The 14,565-nt window shown below is 39.9% G+C and overlaps 2 long non-coding RNA genes across 2 annotated transcripts in view; one reads left to right on the top strand and one right to left on the bottom strand.

Annotated features, from left to right (window-relative positions):
- The window catches only part of LOC123275851 (uncharacterized), a 45,419-nt gene extending 40,193 nt beyond the window's left edge, over positions 1 to 5,226 (bottom strand). The window contains exon 1 of the long non-coding RNA XR_006511970.2: positions 5,181 to 5,226. This is a non-coding gene — a long non-coding RNA (uncharacterized lncRNA). The remainder of the gene's footprint in view (positions 1 to 5,180) is intronic.
- The window catches only part of LOC139039904 (uncharacterized), a 69,975-nt gene that overhangs the window by 37,659 nt on the left and 17,751 nt on the right, over positions 1 to 14,565 (top strand). Inside the window, exon 3 of the long non-coding RNA XR_011493247.1 lies at positions 1,698 to 1,880. This is a non-coding gene — a long non-coding RNA (uncharacterized lncRNA). The remainder of the gene's footprint in view (positions 1 to 1,697; positions 1,881 to 14,565) is intronic.

The following is a 14,565-nucleotide window of genomic DNA, read 5'->3' as shown; positions in this document are numbered from 1 at the left end:
TTTTCTACTCATTCTCATCTTTTAAATTGCTCTGATAAGCAATAAACCAAAGATGTTGGGAGTATAATATTAGCATTTGAAAATAGCCTAGTGACTCTTTACCCTCCTCCTCCCCTATACACAAACACCACTTTTGGGAATGGTTCCACCAAGCTTGAATGGTTTTCAACAGCCTCGGTTTGGGCTTGCTTAATTAAGAGTGGAAAAGAAACTGAGGTCTCCTGAAAAAAATATAACGTTTACTTAGGGAGATTTTCTAGAATTTGTCATATGCTGGTTTCTTTAAAGCAAAGTCAACTGAAAGGGTTAGATTAAGGTTCTCTTCTTTGAGAAGACAATATGCAGGCCTGATCTTCAGGACTTTACCTTTACTTATTTCCTATATAAGTTTTTAAAAAATCAAGAAATATGCTAACCAGCTGTTCTCAGAATTTTTTCAGATCTTTTTCTCAGTGTGCGACTTTGAGATATGTTGGCAGGAGAAGAAGATGTGAATATTCAAGTGAACTTTCCCAAAGGGGAAATAAGATCCACTTAAAAATTTAAAAAATTGCTTTAATATAACTTTTTCCCTGCTAGAGAGTGCAAATGCATTAGGTGGGAGCAAATCCTCACTGTACAGTCATGTGCCACATAACAACATTTTAGTCAATAATGTATTGCATATACAGCTGTGGTCCCATAAGATTAGTACCATATAGCCCAGGTGTGTAGTTGGCTATATCATCTAGGTTTGTGTAAGTTCACTCTGTGATGTTCACACAACAACAAAGTCACCTAACAACACATTTCTCAGAACACATCCCCATCTTTAAGTGATGCATGACGGTAACAGCTGTTTATGGGGGATTGACAAATATTCACGTTTTCCTCTTTTATTTCTACAGTAAATATTTCTTCTCTATCTTATAAATATAGGCATTACCTATGCACTGGGAATGTAGGTGGGGAGAAATATAGAAAACAACTAGGCTTATGAGCAGCTTACAGTTTAGTAGGGAAGATGGACATTAAACCAATAGTGGCACAAATAAATCACATACAGTATGACATAAATGATTAATTATCAGTTTGATGAAGGCCTAAGGGAGAGAAACAAGGAACTGAGAGAGTGAAATAATGGAATTCATCCTTGTCTGTGTGGCCAGTAATGCCAGTAAGACTTCCCAAGATTGGCAAGGAAGACAGAGCCTAAATCGTGCAGTTCCATGTTAAAGATTTGGGCCTCTATCATAAGAAGAATGAAAAAACATAAAAGGGCTTTAAACAAAAGGGGGTGTCGTGATCAGAATTGCATTTTTAAAAGATTGTTGCAACAGCCCTGCAGAAAATGGATTGATTGGGAGCAAGAGGAGAGGTAGGGAGCAAGTGAGCTGGCTTTCATAGTAGTCTATGCTGGAGAGGATGGCAACTCCAACATAGGTATTGACAGTGGGGAATGTGGCAAAGGCAGCAGATTCTGAAGTACTTAAGAAGTAGAATTGATAGGACTTAGGACAATGTGAGGGGTAAGAAGTAAAGATAAATCAAGGATGCAACCACAATTTCTGGTTTGAATAACTGGATGAATGAGGGTGCCATTTTTTGAATTAAAATGTATATTGGTTGTGCGTTGTAGGCGTTAAAACAGTATATGTAGGTTGAATGATGTGAGCATGATGGCATAATGAGCTCTTCCCTTGACCTCTTCCCTCTAGATACAACCAAAAGGACATTCATACACCAACAGAGGACATATATGCATCACAACAGATGTCTGAGAGACCCACGCAGCCACACGCTTGAAGATGGTGGTGGAGCTGGATCCTCTGGAGGAAGTGGAAGTTGATCTCCAGAAGCTCCATGGAGAGAGATGGGCCATGGTGGTGGCAAGTGCACAGGTGAAAAGGGCACCCCATCCCCGCCTGGTACTCGAGCCCCAGAATCGTCCAGAGCACAGTGCAGTGAGCATTGTAGTAGCAGCAGGGAAAGTTTGCAGCCCCAGGATCGCCCAGTTCACAGTGTGGAGAATGTGGCAGCAGTGAAGGGGAAAGTGCACAGGAGAGAGAGGTGCCCCATCCACGCCCAGCACTCCAGCCTTAGGATCAGCCGGAGTATGGCCCAGAGAGCTTGGCAGTGGGAGCAGGGAAAGTGCTCAAACCCAGAATCATCTGGAGCATGGTGCAGAGAGCGTGGCAGAGGTGGTGGGGAGAGTGTAGAGGTCAGGAGAGATACCCCATCCTCGTCCAGCACTCCAGCCCCACTATCACTTGGTGCATGGAGTGGTGAGAGAGGGCATGGGGGCTGGAAAAAGGGAAAGTGCACAGTCCTGCAATCGCCCAGAGCTCCAGACAGAGAGCCAAGCATGGGCTGTGGGAAGCACTGGGGAAGGAGGGTAGCCTTCCTCCTGCCCCTCCAGATCTGTCATCAATCAGTCACTCAGAGAGAAAAGCCATCAGTGCCCAGAGCTGGGGAGCCCCTGTTCATGCCAGGCCCAGAATACACAGTGCCTGTTCCCCATGCAGTGGTGGCACGTGGCAGCTGGGACCAGATAAGATCACCATGAGGAAGCAAAATCCAGTCCATCAAGCAATATGTGTAGCTATATTAAATCTCCAGCCAAGAAGGAAAGTGGCAAGTACCCAGAAATCAACCCTGAAGGAACAGAAATCCATAACCTAAAGGCAAAGAATTCAAAACAGCTATCATAAAAAAAAAAACTCAAGTTACAAGAAAAGACACACACAAAAAAACCAAATTAATGAATTCAGGAGCTTCTTCACAAAGCAGATTGAAACCATAAAGAAGAACAAATCAGAATTGTTGGAGATGAAAACCACAATGGATGAAATAAAGAAAAATCTGGATCTCACAAACAACAGAGCTGACAATATGGAGGAGAGAATCAGCCAGTTAGTTAGAGGATAGTCATATATAAATTCTTCAGAGGGAGGAGAATAGAGAACTAAGACTAAAAACAAATGAAGAAGCTATCAGAGAAATATCTGACTCAATCAGGAAAATGCAACATAAGGATTATAAGTATTCCAGAGGGGGAAGAGAAGGACAATGGAGCAGAAGGCTTGTTCAAAGAAATAATAGCTGAGAACTTCCCAAACCTGGGGAGGGAGTTGGAAATCCATGCAAAAGAGGCCTCCAGCTCTCCTAACTTTGTCAATGTAAAAAGACCCACTCCAAGGCATATGGTAGTGAAACTGGCAAAAGCCAAGGACAAAGAAAATATACTAAGGGCAGCAAGGTGGAAGAAAAACTTACAAAGGAACCTCTATCAGAGTTCAGTGAATTTCTCAGCAGAAACCTTACAGGCTAGGAGAGAGTGGAATGATATATTCAAAATCCTGAAAGACAAAAACTTGAAGCCAAGAATACTCTATCCAGTGAAAATCTCCCTCAGATATGACAGAAAAATAAAACCTTTTGCAGATAAACAAAAGCTAAGGGAGTGCATTGCCATAAGACCCCCCCAAAAGAAATTCTCAAGAAGGCTGTCATACCTGAAAAAAAAATAGCAAAAGGGCTACAAAGCCCTGAGCAAGGAGATGAATAGGTAGACAATAATCGGAAAATGGCAGCTCACTATCAGATCAGGTTAGTAAACACTTAACTTTAACATCAAAGATAAAGAAAAGGAAAATACCAAAACAAAAATGACCTCATCATTTTAACCACAAACTCACAAGACAAGGTGGAAAAAGATATGACAAAAATAACTTAGAAGGTGAAGAGGAAAGAGATGAAATCAGTATAGTCTAACGAAATAAGAGGCCATCAGAAAACGGACTATCTCAATTATGAGATTTTTTATATGAACCTAAGGGTAACCACCAGACAAATAATTAGAATAGAAACATTCATGTTAAACAAAGAGAAAAATGAAGAAAACCAACATAGAAAATGACCTGATCAAATCAGTAGCCCAATATAGACAGGACAAGAAAAAGAGTTTATGCAGAAGAAGTGGAAAGTGTGTGATAAGATGGCAATATTAAGCCCTCATATATCAATAATCACTCAAAATGTAAATGGATTGAATTCTCCAATCAAAAGACATAGAGTGCCAGGATGCATTAAAGAACAAGATCCAACAATACGCTGCCTCCAGGGAACACATCTCAGCTCTGGAGACAAACATAGGCTCAGAGTGAATGGATGGAAGACAACACTCAAAGCTAATGGCAAACAAAAGAAAGCAGATGTTGCCACACTTATATCAGACAAAGTAGCTTCAAGATATAACTTGTAAAGGGAGACAGAGAAGGGCAGTATATAACGATAAAAGGGACTCTCCTCCAAGAGGACATAACACTTATAAACATGTATGCACCCAACACAGGAGCACCAAAGTACATGAAACAACTATTAACAAATCTAAAAGGAGATATCAAAGACAACACAGTAATACTAGGGGACTTCAACACCCCTCTTACTTCAATGGATAGATCATCCAGACAAAAATCAAGAAGGAGATGGTGGACTTCAGTGAAAACCTAGACCAGATGAACTTAATAGATATATAGAGAGCACTCCATCCAAAAACAGCAGAATGCACATTCTTCTCAAGCACACATGGAACATTCTCAGGATAGACCATATATTGGGAAACAAAGCAAACCTCAATAAATTTAAGAAGATTAAAATCATATCTACTATCTTTTCTAACCATAATGCCATGAAACTGGAAATCAACTACAAGAAAAAAGCTGTAAAAAGGAACAAGAATGTGGAGACTAAACAACATGCTACTGAAGAACCAATGGGTCATCAAAGAAATAAAGAGACAAATAAAAAAATATTTGGAGACAAAGAAGAATGAAAACACACCATACCAACTCTTATGAGACACAGCAAAAGTGATCCTAAGAGGGAAATTTATAGCAATAAGGCCCATGTTAACAAATAAGAAAAAGCTCAAATAAACCATTTTAAACTACTCATAACAGAATTAGAAAAACAAGAACAAACAAAGCCCAAACTCAGCAGAAGTTGAAATTGAAACAAAAATGATGGTACAAAGGATCAATGAAACAAGGAGCTGGTTCTCTGACAGGATAAACAAAATTGACAAACAAGACAAAGAAGAAAAGAGAGAAGGCTCAAATAAATGAGTGACTTTCAATGCAATGCCAAGCAGTCTACACACAGGCTCTCACACGCATGTGATGAAGGAAAGCTTTGCTGACCTCACCATGCCAGGAGTTGGAGAGTGAAATTTTCCCAGGAGATCTTCTAACATCCCACTGCTGCTGGGAGAGAATATATATAACACATATTCAAAGAAAGTACACTGTGCAGAAAAGCTCCGGCCTATATCTCTTTAGGATCGACCTAGTAACTTCCTTTACACACATGGCAGTTCATTTCCTTCACTCAGGCTCTCTCTCCCATGTTATGAAAGCATGTTCCTGCTGAACTCAGCTGACTGTAGCTGTGAAGGGATTTATTCCAAGGAAAGATTGAAAACCTTTCTCTACCACTGGGACAGATTATCACTTACTTTCGTACATTGCTGGTACGTGGTTTAGAAAAACTTTTGCTTGTGGCTCTTTATCATCATCTTCATAAGGGACTTTTAATTCAGTGCCAAGCAAGTCTTCACAGAGGCTGTCACAGGCATGTGTTGAGGGGAAACTATTTCAGACCTCACTATGCCAGGAGCTGGAAGTGACATCTTCCCAGGAGAGTATTAAACATTTTACTACAGCAGGGAGATAATATCTATAACCTCTGTTCAAGGAAAGTACACTATGCAGAACAGCCCTGACTTCTAGCTGCTTCATATCTTCTAGGTAAGTGCCTCAACGATTGCCTTTAGTCAGGCTTTTCTCCCATGTCGTGAAAACAGGTTGTTGTTGAACTCAGCTGCCCTTATCTGTGAAGGGACTTCTTCCAAGGAGACAATTAAGTCTTCACTACATTCGGGACAGTTTGTCTGTAACTTTCACTCAAAGAGGTTACACAGTTTGGAAATCTCCTTCTTGTGGCTCTTTAATATCCTCTCCGTAAGTGAATGTTTGCCTTTATTATTTTTTTAATTGAAGTATTATTGGTTTATAACATTAAATAAATTTCAGGTGTACATCTTAATATATTTCCAAGTCTGTGTACATTACATCATGTTCACAACCCAAACACTAATTACAACCCATCGCCATACATGTGCCTAATCACCCCTTTTGCCCTCCTCCCTCTCCACTCCCTCCCTGGTAACCACCAATACAATCTCTGTTGCTGTGTGTTTGTTTGTCATTGTTTGGATATTTGACTTTTTGTCTCAGACATTTCACGTAGCATAATTTCTGCAAGGTCTGTACATGTCACAAATGGCTGGATTCCAGCGTTTCTTATGGCTGAGTAGTATTCCATCGTGTATGTATCTTCTTTACCCATTCATCCCTTGATGGGCATCTATGTTGCTTCCAAGTCTTGGCTATTGTGAATAATGCTGCAGTGAACATGGGGTGAATGTATCTTTGTGCACTTGTGTTTTCCAGTTCTTTGGGAAAATACACAGCAGTGTATCATGCGGTAGATATAGTTTTAATTTTCTGAGGAATCTCCATACTGTTTTTCATAGTGGCTGCACCAGTTTGCACTCCCACCAGCAACCCTCATGGGTTCCCTTCTGTCTACAACCTCTCCAACACTTATTGTTTCTTGTCTTGTTAATTATAGCCATTTTGATGGGAGTGAGGTGATATCTCATTGTTGTTCTTATTTGCATTTCCATGAGAGTTAATGTTGTTGAACAGTTTTTCAAGTGCCTGTTGGCCATCTGTACATCTTCTTTGAAGAAATCTCTGTTCAGATCCTTTGCCCATTTTTAACTGTCTTTTTAGCTTTTTGTTGTCGAGATGTATGAGTTCTTTCTATATTTTGGATTTTCACCCCTCATCGGATATTTGGTTTGCAAATATCTTCTCCCAATTGTTAGGTTGTCTTTTCATTTTGTTGATGGTTTCCTTTGCTGTGCAGATGCTTTTAGTTTGATGTAGTACCATTTGTTTATGTTTTCTATTGTTTCCCTTACCCAGTCAGACATCATATTTGAAAAAATGCTGCTAAGACAGATGAAGAGTGTATTGCCTATGTTTTCTTCTAGAAGTTTAATGGTTTCAAATCTTACATTCAAGTCTTTAATCCACTTTGAGTTGATTTTTGTCTATGGAGTAAGATAATGGTCTACTTTCATTCTTTTGTATGTGGCTATCTAGTTTTCCCAACACCGTTTATTTAAGAGAATTTACTTTCTCCATTGTACGTTCTTGACTCCCTTGTCGACATTTAGTAGTCCATGTATGCATGGGTTCATTTCTGGGCTCTTGATTCTTTTCCACTGATCTGTGTCTGTTTCTGAGCCAGTACCATGCTGTTTTGGTTACTATAGATTTATAGTATATTTTGAAGTCAGAGTTTTCCATATATAATACCACTCACCTACAAATAGTGACAGTTTCACTTCTTCCTTTGTAATTTGGATCCCTTTTATTTCTCGCCTGATTGCTCTGGCTAAGACTTCCAATACTGTGTTAAATAAGAGTGGTGAAAGTGGGCATTCCTGTCTGGTTCCTGTCTTAGAGGGTTAGGTTTCAGTTTTTCTCCATTGAGAATGATATTAGCTGTAGGCTTGTCATATATGGCCTTTATTATTTTGAGATACTTTCCTTCTATACTGATTTTATTCAAAGTTTTTATCACAAATGGGTGCTGTATCTTGCGAAATGCTCCCGCTGCATCTATTGAGATGATCATGTGATCTTGATTATTCCTTTTGTTAGTGTGGGGTATCATGCTTGATTTCCAGATGTTGAACCATTCATGCATCCCTGGTGTAAATCCCACTTGATCATAGTGTATGATCTTTTTAATGTATTGTTGTATTTGATTTGCTGGTATTTTGTTGAGGATTTTTGCATCGATGTTCTTCAGTGATATTGGCTTGTAATTTTCTTTTTTTGGGTTGTCATTGTCTGGTTTTGTATGAGGGTGATGTTGTCTTCAGAGAATGAGTTAGGAAGCTTCCCGTCTTCAATTTTTTGGAAGAGTTTCAGAAGCATAGGTATTAAGTCTTCTTTGAATGTTTGGTAGAATTCACCAGGGAAGCCGTCTGGTCCTGGACTTTTATTTTGGGGAAGGCTTTTCATTACTGTTTCAATCTCCTTACTGATGATCAGTCTATTCAAATTCTCTATTTCTTCTTGATTCAGTTTTGGAAGCTTGTATGCTTCTGAGAATTTGTCCATTTCTTCTAGATTATCCAATTTCTTGGCGTATAGGTTTTCATAGTATTCCCTCGTAATCTTTTGCATTTCTGAAGTGTGTATTTTAATTTATTCTCTTTCTGATTTTATTCATTTGAGCCTTCTCTCTATTTTTATTGGTGAGTCTAGCTAAAGTTTTGTCAATTTTGTTTATCTTTTCAGAGAATCAGCTCTTGGTTTCATTGATTTTTTTCTATTGTTTATTTAGTCTCCATTTCATTTATTTCTTCTCTGATTTTCATTGTTTCCTTCCTTCCACTGATTTTGGGCTTTGCTTGTTCTTCTTTTTCCATTTCCTTTAGGTGCACTGTTAGATTGCCTACTTGAGATTTTTCTTGTTTGTTGAGTAGGCCTGTATTGCTATAAACTTATACCTCAGAACTGCTTTGGCTGTATCCCATAGATTTTGGTGTGTTGTATTTTCCTTTTCACTTGTCTCCAGGTATTTTTTGATTTTCCCATTGATTTCTTCATTGACCCAATCGTTTTTCAGTAGCGTTTTCTTTAATCTCCACATATTTGAGTATTTTCTGATTTTCATCCCGTAGTTGATTTCTAGTTTCATACCTTGGTGGTCAGAAAAGATTCTTGGTACTACTTCAATCTTCTTAAATTTATTGAGACTTGTTTTGTGGCCCAATATGTAATCAATCCTGGAAAATGTTCCATGTGTCTTTGAAAAGAATGTGTATTCTTCAGTTTTTGGATGGAATGTTCTACGTATATCCATTAAGGCCATCTGGTCTAATGTGTCATTTAAGACCAATGTTTCTTTATTGATCTTCTGTTTGGATGATCTATCCATTGGTGTAAGTGGAGTATAAAATCCCCCTATTATTTTGTTACTATTTCTCCTTTTATGTCCGTTAATAAATTGCTTTATATATTTAGGTGCTCCTGTGTTGGGTGCATAGATATTTACGAGTGTTATGTCCTCTTGTTGGATTGTTCCCTTTATCATTATGTAGTGCCTTTCTTTGTCTCTTGTTACAGTGTTTGTTTTAAAGTTATTTTGTCTGATATAAGTATTGCTAGCCCAGCTTTCTTTTCTTTGCTGTTTGAATGGAGTATCTTTTTCCATCCCTTCACTTTCAGTTTGTGAGTTTCTTTAAGTCTGAAGTGTATCTCTTGTATGCAGCATATATGTGGATCTTGTTTTTATATCCAATAGGCCACCCTATGCCTTTTGATTGGAGTATTTAGTCTATTGACATTTAAACTAGCTATTGATAGATAGGTACTTATTGCCATCTTGTTACTTTTTTCTGGGTGTTTTAGTAGTTCTCCTCTGTTCCTTTCTTTTCTCTTGCTCTCTTCCCTTGTGGTTTGATGGCTTTCTTTAGTATTATGTTGGGGTTCCTTTCTCTTAATTATTTGTGTATTTGTTATAGTTCTCTGGTTTGTGATTACCATGAGGTTCATAGATATTAGTCTACATACATAGCAATTATATTGAGTTGATAGTTTTTTAATTTTATTTATTTATTTTGAAGAAGAAGATTAGGCCTGAGCTAACACCTGCCATCAATCCTCCTCTTTTTTTGCTGAGGAAGATTGGCCCTGAGCTAACATCCGTGCCCATCTTACTCTACTTTATATGTCGAATGCATGCCACAGCATGGCTTGATAAGTGGTACATATGTCCACACCCAGGATCTGAACTGGGGAATGCCAGGCTACCAAAGCAGAGTGTGTGAACTTACCCACTACACCACTGGAATGGCCCCTTTATGGTCTCTTTAGTCTGACCTCTTTCTAAAAGCTCTACCCTGGCCAGCAGTGGTTAAGTTTGCATGCTCTTCTTTCGTGGCCAAGGGTTTTGCCAGTTTGGATCCTGGGTGCAGACCTAGCACTGCTCATCAAGCCATGCTGAGGCTGTCCCCCACATGCCATAACTGGAATATACAACTATGTAGTGGGAGGATTTGGGGAGAAGAAGGAAAAATAAACAAACGAATGAATGAACAAATAAATCTCTACCATTTGGGCTGGTCCTGTGGCCAAGTGGTTGATTTTGCATGCTCCACTTTGGTGGCCTGGGGTTTCACCTGCCGGGTCCTGGGTGCAGACATGACACTGCTCATCTAGGCCATGCTGAGGTGTCATCCTGTGTAGCACAATCAGCAGGAGCTACAACTACAATATACACCTATGTACTACAGAGCTTTGGAGAGAAGAAGAAGAAGAAAAAAAATGGAAGATTGGCTCAGGTGCCAATCTTTAAAAATTAAAATATAAAAGTTATACTCTTTTACTCCTCTCTGCCCACATTTTATGTTTTTGATATCACATCTAACCCCTTCTTTTGTGTGTGTATGCATTACGCTCTTATCACTGAAACAGGTAATTTTAATACATTTGTCTTTTGATCTTCACGTTCTATTCATAGGTGGCTCATCTGCTACCTTTACTGTACTTTTGCCCTTACCAGTGATTTTATTGCTTTTTGGATAATTTTCTTATTCCTATTTGTGATCTTCTCCTTTCTACTTAAATAAGTCCCTTTAACATTTCTTGTAAAACTGTCAATTTTTGATCGTCTGGGAAACTCTTTATCACTCCTTCCATTCTGAATGATAACCATGCTGGGGAGAGTATTCTTGGTTGTAGGTTTTTTCCTTCTAGCACTTTAAATAAATATATCACGCCACTCCCTTGTAGCCTGTATGGTTTCTGCTGAGAAGTCAGCTGATAGCCTTATGGGGTTTCCTTTGTATGTCACTTGTTGCCATTCTCTTGCAGCTTTCAGGATTATTTCTCTTTAATTTGGACGTTTTAATTATAATGTGTCTTGGTGTAGACGTCTTTAGGTGTCTCTTGTTTGGTGCTCTCTGTGCTTCCTGCACTTGGATGTCTGTTTTCTTACATATGTTAGGAAAGTTTTCAGCTATTATTCCTTCAAATAGATTCTCTTCCACTTTGTCTCTCTCTTCTCCTTCTAGGACACCTATAATATGAATGTTAGTGCACTCAATGTTGTCCCAGATTTTCCTTAGACTGTTCTCATTCTTTTTAATTCTTTTTTCTTTTATCTGTGCAGCTTGGATGATTTCCTCTAGTCTTTAGTCCAGCTCACTGATCTATTCTTCTAATCATCTACTCTGCTATTGAGTCCCTCTAGTGAATTTTTCATTTCCAGTATTGTATTCCTTATTCTTATTGATTCTTTTTTATATTTTCCAATTATTTGTTGATGTTCTCACTGTGTTCATCCATCATTCTCCCAAGATAAGTGAGCATCCTTATGACTTTTTGCTTAAACTCTTTGTCAGGTAGATTGTTTCTGTTTAATTTAGTACTTTTCCTGGGGTGTCTCCCTGTTTCCTTGCTTGGAATGTATTCCTTTGCCTCCTCATTTTGCCTCTTTCTCTGTGGTTATATCTATGTATTAGGTGGGTCAGCTATGTCTCCTGATCTTGGAGAAGAGGTTTTATGTAGCAGACACCTTTTGAGGCCCAGCAGTGTGCTTCCTTCTTATCACCAGTTCCAAATGTTCCAGATGTGAACCCTGTGTGGGCTACATGTGTCCTTCTGTTGTGGCAGCAGGGTTGCTCTTGCTGCAGGTTCCTAGGGAATCTATGCTGTCCCCCTGGCTGGATGGTGGTAATGCTCAGTTGCATGAGTCTGCTATGGATCCTTCAGTCAGTTTATCATGTTTGGGGAGCCCCAGCACAGTTGGCTGCAAGGTCTAACAGCACATTCCTCTTGCAATTTTTCAGTTAAGTGGGTAGGCCCACTGTGTGGGTGGTTCGTAGGTTCAGGGGCATAGAATTTCTGCAGTCCTCTGATCTGTAAGGCTGTTGTCCACTCCTTCAGTTTTGTAGCTTAGTGGGGCATGCCTCAGGCACAGGATCACCCAACTTTTTCAGGCCTTGGAAGGCAGGGCCAATCAAGTATGTGGCTGTTTGAGAAGCACTGGTCTTCTCTCTTGATAATCCCCACAGCCCAAAGGCTCACACCCACCTGCAACACAGTCCTGGCCAGTGCACACAACCCAGTCCCTTGAAGCAGACCCAGTTGCCCCACTGAAGAAGACCCCACACACTCTACCCACTCCTAAGCCCCAGTCTGTCCAAAAGAGGGAGACCCGTTCACCTTCCTGCAGAACATCCAGGTACCTCGTCTGTGTAGGCCTAAAAGTTACTCAAGGATTTGCTGTTGGGTGGGGTCTGTCCCTAGGGTGGGCTGCCTACTTGGGCTGAGCTGGATTAAATCAGTACTCTAGTGGCCAGGGAACACCCTTGACTAACATGTCAGGGGAAGAACTCCAGTGGCATCTGCCATCATCTGTGTCAGTATGCCTGAACTAGGTAACCATAATCACTGCTGCCAATGTCTCAGTTCTTGGAGAGGTCTCACATCTCACCAAGATGTACCCAGACACTATCAGGTGAGTCTATTTTCACCAAAGGACTTTGTACATCACTTTCTGGTGATTTTAGGTTGCCTTTAAAAATGGGTGAGTTTGTGTGTGGGCATTTTAAGAGGTGGCCTTTTTCTCCTTCTCTATGATAACTTTTCTAGGGGTATTCCCTGTTGTAGTTAACAGCCAGAAAAGCCAGATATTATGGCAAGTGTTTCAGTTGTGCTGAGTGAGAATGATGCTTATAGCAGTAACATTCACCTGGTCAGGTTGTCCACTCCTCCAGGGAAGGCTGCATACTTTAGGGCTGCTCCCACTAGCTGTGAAGCTCTGCAGCAAATGCAGTTGGCTTTTTTCCCCAGAAAGGAATTTCTGGCTGTTCCAGCTCAGTAAAGAATGTCCTATGACACAGGGGTTCTTTTTATCCAATTTTCAGTTCTCTCTCAAATAGTTGTAACTTGGTTGTGTTCATGGGTGGAGGTGAGTTCAAAGTACACTCAAACTTGAACATTACCTCTCAAGCTGTAGCTATTTAGGATCATCCTCATAAGTGACTTTTAAATTATACTCATTTAGTCTATACACAGGCTCTCAAATGCATGTGAGGAAGAAAAACAATTACTGATCTCCCCTTACCAAAGCAGTAAGTCACAGATGACTAGGAGAGCTTCTAAACAATTCACTCCTGCTGGGAGACAATATCTATAACACACATTCAACGAAAGTACACTGTGCAGAAAAACTCAGGTTTCTACCTGTTTCAGATCATCAAGGTCACTTCCTGACACATTGCAGGTTACAGGCTTCACTCAGGCTCTCTCCCCAATTACTTTAAAATCATGTACCTACTGCAGTCAGCTACTTGAAGCTGTGAAGAGAATTGTTCCACGGAGAGACTGAAAACATGTCACAACCACTGGGAACGATTGTGTGTAACTTTCTTACAATACGGCTACACAGTTTAGAAACATCCTGCTTGTTGATCTCCAACATCGTCTTCACAAGTGACTTTTAATTCAATGCCAAGGAGTCTAAGCAGAGGCTCTCACATTCATGTGATGCAGGAAAACAATGGCTGATCTCTCCATGCCATGAAGTGGAAGTGACTTTTCCCAGGAGAAAGTTTAAACATTTCACTACTGCTGGGAGACTATATCTATAACACACATTCAAGGAAAGTACGCTGTGCAGAATAGCCCTGGTTTCTCATTGTTTCAGATCCTCTAGGTAAGAACCTGACACGTTGCAGTTTAGATCCTTCCCTCAGAGTCTGTCACCAACATCATGAAAGGATTTTCCTACCAGCGTCAGCTGGCTGTAGAAGTGAAGGAACTTCTTCCAAGGAAAGACTGACAATAATTCACTACTGCTGGGGTGGATTATGGATAAAACTTTCATACAATGAGGATACACGTTTTAGAAAACTTCCTGCTGGTGGCTCTTTCATATTCTCTTCATGAGTGACTTTTAATTTGATGCTGAACAATCTACACACAGGCTCAAACATGCATGTGATGAAGAAAAATTACTACGGAGACCAGCTTGCCAGGAGCTACAAGTAATATTCTACCAGGAGATCTTTTAAACATTTCACTCCTGCTGGGAGACAATATCTATGAGGCACATTCAAGAAAAGTACACTGTGCAGAAAAGCCCTGGCTTTTAGCTGTTTCAGATTGTCTAGAAAAGGTCTGCACACATTGCAGACCTAGGCCTTCACTCAAGCTCTCTCCACCATGATTTTAAATCATGTACCTGCTGCTCTCAGGTGCTGGAAGATGTGAAGGGAGTTTTTCCAAGGAGAGATCAAAAACTTTTACTACTAATGCAAATCGTTATGTCACAGTTTCATACAATGTGGCTACACAGTTTGGATGATCTCCTGCTTGTGGGTCTTTAAGATCATCTTCATATGTCACTTTTAATTCAATGTGGCACAGTCTA

Source organism: Equus asinus, chromosome 12 (genome assembly GCF_041296235.1).
Source record: "Equus asinus isolate D_3611 breed Donkey chromosome 12, EquAss-T2T_v2, whole genome shotgun sequence".
In the NCBI taxonomy this organism is placed as follows: Eukaryota; Metazoa; Chordata; class Mammalia; order Perissodactyla; family Equidae; genus Equus; species Equus asinus.
Note: the sequence above shows the minus strand (reverse complement) of the source record. Positions and strands in the feature narration are given on the sequence as shown.